We start from the raw sequence: 11442 nt of genomic DNA on the forward strand, positions 1-11442 counted from the left end.
TGAGAGATTTGTCTATTCTCCCTATTCCTATAGTCCTTTAATCATTATTTTTATCAGTATGGACTCATGCATATTTATTTCATATTTTGAATTATCATCCAGTACTACTTTGTTTTGCCCAACTTGTGCCAGCTTGGGCTCTTGGGAGCTCTTTTATTTGGTTCCTGGATCCCCTTCATTGGGTTTTGTTAGTTTCCTTGTTGTTGTGGTTTTTTGGGTTTCGGGGGGTCTTTTTGATCTTGTCTGTTTGTTTGTTTTTAGCTCTTCTTTATTTTCTAGCTCTACAACTTACTCCAGGCTCATCTTATATATCTCCTGCTCCAGTCCTAGAATCAGTCATTTCTGCAAGAGCTCTGGTTCCTTGTATCAGAAACCAAAATCTGGGTATTAGATGTGCTTGTTGTTACTGGGGTGTCATCATTTCCAGGCCCTCTTAGCTGACAGAACAAGGAAATATGTGTGTGTATAGTAACTTGTGTATCTGCTTATCTCTGTATCTAGATTATATTAAACATGAACTCATACTGGAGTCTCATACTGGGTCTCCCACACTAATCCATTAGCACATGTGTCATTCTGACCTCCTTGGCTTGCAACCACACTAACACTGAGAAACCTGGATGTCACCATCTGCCATCCATTTACCTATGGCTCCACTTGTAATTTTTCTGAAGAAGAATAAGAAAAGCTGTAGGTAAATGCTTCCACATATTACAGTATCCAGACCTAAGGTGCAGACATTTACGGAGCAGACATTGTGGGGGACAGGACAATTCATGTCATGATCCAATCCCAGCACAGACCTACCTTTGGTGGCTGGTACCATTCCAGTGGGCGCTCGTCGGAACACAAAATGTCCTTTCAAAACGTGTCTCTGACGCCCATATGGGGAGGATGAAGACCACCAAAGCACACGTGGAGGAAGCCTTGAAGATGGTGGGGTGAGAGGGAGAGTCGTGGTTTGCCTGCTAAAGAGAAAACAAGATTGGAATCATTCATTTCCAAAAGCACTTTCCAACCCCTGTTGAATAATGGATCCCTTCGAGGCTCTGATGAGGGCTCTGGAGGGACCCTCAATCCAGGGAAACATTCGCATAGATCGAGAAGCATGAAAACATTGCTCCATGGTGGGGGAAACCTCTGAGCCCATATTTGGATCTCAAGTTCAGAAAACCTTATGTATATTACATGAAAGTCAAGCTTGTTTGTTTGCTTGTTTGTCGGTGGGGAGAGGTGAGCAAGTGGGCTCCGTGTGTGGAGGTTGGGTTGCTTGAGCCCTGCTGTTTTCAGGATAAAAGAAGCTCCTGCCTTCCAGGTGGGGGCCCAGGATCGGTCACTGGCAGCTGCCAGTTCAATAATTACTCACATTTATAGCAAGTGACACTGGTTTTCTATTTATAGAAATCATAAACAATTTTTTCTTTTAAAATCAATCTAAGCGTTATTTTTAATAAAATCAGTTTAAAGAAACCCACGAAGGGACCTGTGGGGCAGTAGAGAACTGAAGTTTGGGGAACAGGTACCAAGAGACATGTCTCAGGCATAATGAAAAGTGCACATGTTTTTGAGCCCAAAAGGTCTAGATTCAAAGCCCCTCTTTCCCATTTGCCAATGGTGTGATCTCAGGGAAGGGAACTTGCCCCATCTGTCAATAATAAAATCTGACCCACATGGCAGTCTTTCTCCAAGTGTGTTTCCTGTACCACCCACATCAGAGTCACCTGAGGTGTTTGTAAAATGAAACTTCCCAGGCTGCCACCCAGAGCTTTCTTTATCAGATAGAATCCTGGAAATCTACATTTCTACAAAGCCTGGAAATCTACATTTTAACAAGAGCCCCCAATGATTTTTATGGTGTTCTGCAGGCTTTGGAGAGGATGAAATGAACTGAAATAGGTAAAGCACTTGCCACACAGGAGCAGAAAGGACACTGCTATTCTGGGCTGCCCTAGCATCTGAACGTTACCTCCTTTTGAAGGGATCCCAAATGGCCTGCTCAGGACTGTCATGGATGGTTGTGCAGGTTGTATACTGCACAAGTCTGGTGATGGGCTGTGCAGGTTGTATACTGAACAAGTCTGGTGATGGGCTGTGCAGGTTGTATACTGAACAAGTCTAGTGATGGGCGCCCTGGAATTGTTTGGTATGTAATCCACATGGTCATACATGCCTCCCGTCCCAGAAGGAGCACAGCTGATTTAGACCCTCCCAATTCTTTCCCCTTTTTTTTGAGCCTGGTTCTCCCAGTCTTCCTTCTGGTTCTCAGCTACACAGCAGCCTTCTAGTGAATTCCTTCACTGATCAGGGGGCCTAGAAGTGGATTTTGCTGTTTGTGGTCAAGAAACTTGACGGGGTGAGTGAGCAGTGACTACTGTGTTTCCTTCCATCCAGGGTTCTTCAGCTGTGTTCCTGGGATTTGGGGGGGGGGGTGCTGGAAGGGCCCATCCCTGGTTGAGAAGTTAAGTAAGTAAAGATATGACCAGCTTCTGCATCCAAGCTCTGTTCTGCTTCAACCTGTTTTAGAGATTAGATTTTGAGTCAATAGTTCATTTGGAAAAATTAATTCCACTACCTTTATAAACAAAATGTTTGAAAAGTGCTGCCTGTTACAAGGCGGAGGAGAGTGAGGGTAGCGGATGAAGGCGCTCAGGTCAGTCCTGGAGTCTGTAGGGCAGGGCCCCCAACACCCTCCTTTCAGAAGCAAACACGGACACGAGGTGTTAAAACCCTATGCCAGAGTAGGGGGAAATTCTTGAGGCCTCTCGAATGCTGCCCTCTCCTGCCTATGGGAAAATTGACCATGTCCACTTAAGAGAAGAAAAAAAGGGGAGTTGGTGTGACCGGATGGATTACCACGTCAGTCCATCAGTCGAAGTCCCCTGACCTCGGGCGGAGGGAATAGGTGGGGACTCCTGACAGTCTCCAAAGACCACAGCCAAAAAAAAAATGACACCAGTTGTTACTGAGGGACCCAAGGGAGAGAAAGTATGTGGCCCTTCCTTTGTCATGGGGACACCAGCCTGTGGGAGTGAGGGCAAAGAAAGAGAAAGGGGTCTGGACATTTTCTAGAGGAACCAGAGCCCCCCGCCTCCCCAGGTCTGGACATTGGGAGCATAAAGGCAGACATATTTCCTCTCTCTCCAAAATTTGACATTTGCAAGGGAGGCATTAAACTGTCATTAAACATTTCCTCCTGGTTCACAATGAAGACGGTAGAAAAACTTTCTCCAACAAAAGACGGTATGTTGAGTATTCTTATAAATATTATCCCCGTCACCTGCTTATCATGAATCAGCCGCCCCAGGGCTGGCTGCAGCTTTGCTCTCTCAGTGGGTCACAGACACCGGGGACTGTGTTCATTCTATTTCCCTTGCTTTACTAATTTATTCTCTTTCGCCCCATGCTCCACTCCCATCACCCTCCTTAACCTCATAAGAGTAGGCAGGTAGTTTTACAATTAGTACATAATTGAAAAGTTGGGTTATAGTAAAAGACACACCATATAAGTTTACAGCAATGGCTGCGGGGGTGCCATCTGATACAAGTTGTGGACCCTCTTCCTGGAAAAATCTGCCTCTATTCAAACACACAATTTTGCCATTTCTGGGGTTCAGGGACGCCTAAGCCCCTCTGTGGACATTCTCTCAACCCCAAGTTCATTACCCCTGTGCTATAAGAAAATTGTGAGAAATAGGAAAGTATTTGCAATGCCAACTCCTCTAAATGGACTGTATCTTTTATCATTTCAAAATTTCCTGTGCCACTCATAATTATACTATTGGGTTCCTTTGTCTCATTTCCTTGGGTTTCCATTTGGAAAGGAGTTTTAGAAAACAATCCCTATGTATGTCTGCAGTAGGTTAATACCTTCAAGAGAAAAGTCCCCCTTGAACCCTACACCCTCATTCACTCCACACACCCTTGCATCTCTCAGGGATGAACAGCCCTGCCTCCCAGAGTGGGGACCAGCTCTGCCTTCTCCATACCTTCACATCCCCATTACCATCTTCATACATTGCCAATGATTTATAGGCAGAATTTGTGCCACTTCCTTCACTAATGTTACTTAAGGGCGTGCACGCACATCTGAAGTATTCAGTAAATGTCTGCTAAACCAAGTGAAATTCCTACTCTTTAGCTGGGAAAAATTTTAATGCAGGAAAATTAAGGAGCCAAGTTTTAAAGAGACACACTACCTAGGAGCTAGGATTTGCAGCACATAACAATATTCTCTTATTTTTGCTTCAGATCTTTGTTGGCTTAAAAGAATTCAGATTTACAGAAGATTTTATTCTCTGGTTTCATTCTCTCATCCTGCCCAGTGCAGAAAAAGCAAGGTACAGAATATGTAAAAAATCATTATTTTGGTAGGTAGCTTTCCGATCTATTTTTATAGGACTTGTACGACATGTAATTTTTAGTATGTTTTACATTATTTAAAATTTTTTACATATTCTGTACCTTGCTTTTTAAACTCAATATGTTTTCAAGATCTATTCTTGTTCATGCATAGAGATCTAGTTTATTTGCCTTAGGTATTTTATAATATCCCATGGTTGGACTATGCCACGTTGTGCTTATCGATTCCCAAATGACAGGCATCTAGGGCCCCCTGCCCAACTTTTCATTATAACAAACAATGCTGCAATGAACATCCTTCTTACCGCTCGGGTTACTTTTTGTACATATTTCCTAACACACCGTTGGCAAAGAGGGGAAGGATGTTGGGAGGATGTGGAAGTCATGTTGGCTCATATAAGATTTTTTTCCCCAACATGTTACTGTTTTGAAGCGATTAAAAGAGAAAGTCTTAGCCACAAATGCAGACCCGAACTGAAAAACATCTTTCTTCAGAGCAAAGAGTGACAGCTTTCATGGCTTTGAGGACCACTACTAAATGACCTGGTGACACTGGGAGTGCAGAGGAAGAAAACAAAGAAATTGGAAACATTTCCTCCTGTATTAAAACAACGGAAGAATGAAGAAGGCTATTGCCAGGGTCATATTTTTAATTTTTATGAAAATGGTCTCGACTACGGGGCACCCACACCTACCTATCCCGGAAAGTAGGAGCCACAAAGGACAGGCAGATGACAGCAGTGAATTAACTGCACTATATCTTGTCATGATATTTAAAATATTTTTGTTTTTGTTAGTTCTTGTATGACAAAATTCCAGTTTTTGAGTGTGTGTCCACCCTGCCCCCACCCCACCACCGCCATTTTCCCCATAAGGCTTGCTACTTGTAGTAGAGGAATTTGCACCGATTTCCTTTAAGTGTCTGTGGAAGAGGGTATGTTACCTAGCAGTGGAATTGCTGCATCACTGGAAGGTACCATTTTAATGATTCTAGATTTTTCCAAATTGCTCTTCAAAGTTGCTTCACAAATTCACACTCCTACCCGGAGAGGAAGGTCCTTGTTTTCCTGCTTCCATGCTATTGCCTGGTGTTGTTAGACTTTATTTTTTACCAGTAGCATGGGTATAAAGTACCTTCTCATGATTGTTTTAATTTGCATTTCCCCAGTTGCTAGTGAAACAGCATATTTTTATGTGCTTATTGGCCATTCCAGCTTTCTCTTCTGGGTATCACCAGTTTATTGCTGTCAATTTTAAAGCAGAATTGTTTGTCTTTTCCTTATTGACTCATAGGAATTTTTTTTTCTTTTTTACTTTTTTTAAAGATTTTATTGGGGACTTGGGGAAGGGAACCAGCCAAGTTGTTGTTCTTCAATCTTCGTTGTGGAGGGTGCCAGTCGCCATCTGGCTTCCAGTTGGCAGCTTGTGGCCTCTAAGCTCAAGGTGCTGTATTCGATCTTAGTTGCGGGTGGGCGTAGCCACCATCCCATGCGGGAGTCAAACCGGCAGGCTTGTTGTTAAGAGTGCACGCTCTATTCACTGAGCCATCTGGGCGGTAGCTCAGCTCAAGGTACCGAGTTCAGTCTTAGTTGCGGGTGGGCGTAGCCCACTATCGAACAGGCAATCTTGTTGTTACACCAGCTGAGCCATCCTGCCACCTGTCAGCAGTTCAGCGATAGCTCAGCTCGGGTGCAGCATCACTGGCCAACGTGGGAATTGAACCGGTGGCCCTGTTGCTCAGAGCTTGCTCTCTTAAGCCAATTCTTAACCAACTGAGCCACTTGGCCGGCCCTAGGAATTCTTTATGCACTCTAGACATGAATCCTTTGCTCATTAAATTTCTACCTTTATGGTGCCCTCCTAATGTCCCCATGCTCCATATAAGCCTATTTTTTTATTAGGTTGTAGAAAAAGCCATGACGCATGTTTGTGATGGATGGCACTAGTTCATTTTTGGAAGTACTAGAGTCATTTGCATCTATGTTATTGCTATGTCATTTGACAGCTGACAGTTCTAGCTTCATTCTCAAAGAAAATTGAGCGATTTGGTTGAGTTTCGGAGATTTTACAAGTTGAAGATGGAAGGCCAAATGGTGCATTTTTGCCATATTTTACTGTTTTACTTTCATAAAGGGAAGAACGCCTGTCGGGCTTGTGAAAAGTTGCATAAAGTTTACGGTGACAATGCTCTACAAGAACGTCAGTGCCAACGATGGTTCACGAAATTCTGTGCTGGTGATTTTGATCCCAACGGCACTCCTCGGTCAGGGAGGCCCACGGAGGTTGGAGGTTGATGACAACAAAATAAAGGCATTGATCGAGTCAAACCCACATTACACGACACGAGAGATTGCAGAAACATTGAACATCCATCATTCAAGCATTCACGACCACCTGAAGAAGCTGGAATACATAAGTAAGCTCGATATTTGGGTTCCATATGAACTCAAAGAAGTTCATTTGACGGCACATATAAACATCTGCAATATGCTCATTAAACGTGAGGAAAACGATCCTTTTTTGAAGTGACTAATAACTGGTGATGAGAAGTGGATTGTTGACAACAATGTGGTGTGCAAAGGGTCTTGGTCCCGACGTGATGATTCACCTCAAACGACATTGAAAGCAGACATTCATCAGAGGAAAGTTATGCTCTCAGTGTGGTGGGATTTTAAAGGTGTTGCATTTTTCGAGCTCCTACCAAGGAACCAAACAATCAATTAAAATGTGTACTATCAGCAATTGGATAGTTTGAATGAATCCATCATCCAGAAATGTCCAGAGCTTGTTAATTGTAAAGGAGTTGTGTTCCATCGCGACAACACACAAGTTTGATCACCCGTCAAAAATGATTGGAGCTTGGATGGGATGTGTTGCCACACCCACCTGAACCTTGCACCGTCAGACTTTCACTTGTTTCACTCTCTTCAAAATTCCTTACGTGGTGTAACGTTCAATTCAGATGAAGCTGTAAATCAGCACCTTGTTCAGTTTTTCGCAAATAAAGACAGGTCCTTGTATGAACAAGGAATTATGAAGTTCACTGAAAGATGGCAAAAGGTTATCGAACAAAACAGGCGATATATCATTGATTGATCTTTGTTCTTTATATAAATAAATGACCTTTGAAAAACATAGACAAAATACGTCATGACTTTTCCAACGACCCAATAGATTCCTGCTCCACCCTAAAACACAGAGGATTTTTTTTTTCTAGAGTATATCCTACGTACTTGTGGTCTTAGATTCTACGATTAAGTCATACAATTAGAAAGTTTGAAACTCAGGTGTCTATAAAATTTATGGCTTTCCTCTCCATACTTGACTGATTCTCCTGTTTATAGAACCTTCTCTGCAAACGGGAGAGTTTTCAAAGCAGACAAATAAAGGTATCTCTTCTACTAAAAACTGTTGACCAACTTGACTTCTTTTGCCAGGTTAATTAGAAAAGATTTTTTGTGGAAAAAATTCGAGAAGGTTAAGCTTCACATTTCCTTTGGATCTTCTGTCAATGTCACAAGTCCATGAAAAAAAATACACTTTATTAAATCCCATGATTCTCATTTTTTTAATATTCAAGTCACAAGCAATCAACCATGCTTTTCTAACAAATTTCCTGAGGAAAACTTCCTTACAACTAAACTGAGTTGCGTTTCAGAATAAATTGAAAAAGTGACATTCAGATTTTTTTTTTAAATGAGATACCTAACTCCTAAAAGAAAATCCTTAAGAGTTTGCCTAGAACTGAAATTTTAGTGTGTGGAAATGTGAGGAAAAGATCTAAGTGTTGGCCAAAGATTCCAATAAAGTAAATGATGTGGTTTTCTCAGGGGTGATTTTGTCACTTGAAACATTCCAAAAAGAGTTACTGATCACTGAGTTTCTTTTAGCGTCTAGCCTTGAAATACTTGGCATATATGGAGCGCTTAGGAATATTTAAATAAATTAAATTTATATTGACATTTTCTAAAAATTGGCATAGCTTTCTAGCTGTTTGTGGGCATGTGTCAAACACAGAACATTTTGAGACATTTAATTTTCCAAACGATAGATATCAAACAGTCCCTATCAAATCAAACTGTCCCTTCCTACACTATATTCTTGAAAGCTGAATCGCATTGAGATTTAAAATACGTCATTTTTTTCTGATAAAAAAAGCAGCAGATTCCTCAAAAATTAATTTTACAGGTAGAACTACCTTATGACCCAGCAACTCCACTCCTAGGTATATACCCAAAATAATTGAACGCAGGGGCTTAAATGGATATTTGCACACCCCATGTTCATAGCAGCATTGTTTCCAGTTGCCAAAAGATGGAAACAGCCCATGAGTCCTTCAACGGATGAATGGACAAACAAAATGCGGTCCATCCATACAATGGGATATTATTTAGCCTTTAAAAAGAAGGGAATTCGGACACATACTATAACATGGATGAACCATGAACACATTATGCTAAGGGAAGTAAACCAGATACCAAAGGAAAAATATTGTATGATTCCACTTATATGACATACCTAGACTAGGTGAATCTAGAGGGACAGGAAATACATTAAAGGTGACCAGGAACTGGAAGGAGATGGGAATGGGGGCGTTATTGTTTCATGGGTAAAGAGTTTCTGTTTGGGGGAAGATGAAAACGATTTGGAAATAGGCAGTGGTGATAATTGCACAATATTATGAATGTAATTAATGTCCCTGAATTGGCCACTTCAAAATGGTCAAAATGGCAACATTTGTGGTATGCATATTTTACCATAATAAACAAAAGTTTAAAAAGAGGGTTTCCTCAGGCCCCTTCCCCAATAAAGCTACAAATGCTTAGTTTGAAAAAAGCTTGGAATACCTATAAAATAAAATTAAATTAAAGCCACCTGTTCAGTCACCACGTGACTCATGAGCTGTGTGTTCCCTTTTTTTCTGGCTATGCCTATATGTGTGTGTACTCATTCACACCCAGGTCCATCCAGCACAGTAGCCTACTTTTCCCACTGAAAGTTGTAACAATCCATAGATTCCAATCTTATTTGTGAGCCATCTACTGGATGGATTACTCAAAGCCATCCACTATTTTTGGATATGTAAAATGTTTTCAGTATTTTCTCAGTGTGAAATACCTTGGTCGTGGGTGTCCCAACGACCCATTCATTTTTGTGCACATTCAATTACTTCCTTGGGATAAATTCCTCAAAGCAAATTTCTGGCTCAAAGAAGATGAACATTTTTTTTAAATTTCCTAATGCACGTGTACTATTAATTTGTCTTGCAGGACATTTTGCGATTTCCATTTTCAGCGGCCCAGTGTAAGATTTTACTGCATCCTCACCAGCACTGGGAGTTACATTTTATAAAAGTCTCTTTGAAATTAATAAGAATAAATTCCATAGAAATGCAATGCTATTGGAGTAACAGTCGGTAATGATAGGATGGGTGTAGAAAAGAAAAAAAAGATAACTTTGATGTAGTATTGGTATAGAAAGAAAGGATAACTTCTATAGATTATTGGTGATAGAACTGGTGTAGTAAGGGAAAAAAAGATCACTTTTATAGATTAAAAACGGATAGAAGAAATCAACAGAGACCTGGCTTGTTAGAATGATTAGTCATTCTCTGTCACCATTATCTGGATGGAGACACCCTTAGGACTCTCCCTGTCTGGGGAGTGTCAACTGGTGTTGCCTGCCCACCATCTAAGGTCCTGCCAGCTACGCCTAGGAGCTCACTTGCTAACTTCTTGCTCTTTTCTCCTGCCTTCTCTTTGCCACAAAATACTTTTCCTCATCCACTTTCTCAAGCACAGACCCTATCATTCTTTGAGATCTGTCTCTACTGAACCTCCAAAGGCCACAGGTGGCACAGTCTGGGCCATGAGGGACAGGTGCAAATGCACCCCATAAACGGGCAAAGAGTGGAGAGGGCCTTCTAAAGTCAGCTTTGTGGGGGACTTGGGGGTTGCCCACACCACCAAATGCCATCTGGAACGAGTGGGGGAGGGGCGGGGTGTCACGGTTCTGGGGTCTGGGTGGGAGGTGAGCTTGAAGTAAAGGGGGAGTGGGCTGCTGGTTTGCATTTGTGCCTTCTCTCTTGGGAGTGGGGACATGAGCGGCAGGGCAGGCTGGGCGGACAACCCCATTTCCTAGAACACGGCACCTTTGAGACTGAGTGTTCCATTCTTGAACAACACTTAGATTTTAAAATATAATAAACTTCAGTCTTCAAAAGGCATTACAAGCTAATAACTTGAGTTTGTGTCACACCTCCCTTAACCTTTCCACATCTTATCTAGTTTTTACAAAGCTGTGTTGAATCTCAGAACTAGCATGTGACATTGATAGTGTGTGCCCTGTCATCATTAGCTATCCCGTTTTATACGTGTGGTCCTAGGGTTCGAGTAAACCGGACAAAGCAGCCACTCCCACCCAGGACCTCTGGCCCCACACCCCGAGGGCTCTCCAAGACAGCCCAAGCTGCCCTTCAGAAAAGGCGGCCACCCTCGGTCAGACCTGTGACTTTCTGATGTGACAATGTCGTGTCCAGGTACAGAGTTTAGAAAGAACTCACTGCATAGAAGGCTTACATTCAAACGACCCTTCTGGAATGACTATAACAAAGGACTTTGTTTTCTTTTGCAGAAACTAAGAGATGCTGTGTGGCACCCATGCTGGCGACTCTCTAAGAATGAAAATTGTGGATACTATCTTAATAATAAATGGCTTAGGAGACATTTTAATAACAAATGCTTCAGGATAAATTTTGTAGAGTGCATATACTTCACTTATATTTATTTATTTGTTTTTTACTGCTATCTAGCCTATCATTCTAATTCATTCCACTGCTTTCTAATTATCTTAGTATTTTTGTTTGGTTTGGTTATTTTCATCAACAGTGGTTTATACAGAGGCACCACTGAGTTGGCTGAGTTATATCGAATCGAAACTCACATGGTCTTTGTCCTCAAAAACTTCTTTAAGCAAGCCAGGATCATGGACCAAAAGACCCCTACTCTCTCCCAGGAGCCCCTGGAATGAAACACACACACACACACACACACACACACACACACACACACACACACACACACA

General features: G+C 41.8%; 1 long non-coding RNA gene across 1 annotated transcript in view; it reads right to left on the minus strand.

Moving 5' to 3' along the window:
• Positions 1 to 11442, minus strand: part of LOC109380356 (uncharacterized) — a 32981-nt gene that overhangs the window by 4704 nt on the left and 16835 nt on the right. Inside the window, exon 2 of the long non-coding RNA XR_002123446.1 lies at positions 808 to 965. This is a non-coding gene — a long non-coding RNA (uncharacterized LOC109380356). The remainder of the gene's footprint in view (positions 1 to 807; positions 966 to 11442) is intronic.

The sequence above is a fragment of the Hipposideros armiger genome, unplaced genomic scaffold (assembly GCF_001890085.2).
Source record: "Hipposideros armiger isolate ML-2016 unplaced genomic scaffold, ASM189008v1 scaffold_35, whole genome shotgun sequence".
NCBI classification, from domain to species: Eukaryota; Metazoa; Chordata; class Mammalia; order Chiroptera; family Hipposideridae; genus Hipposideros; species Hipposideros armiger.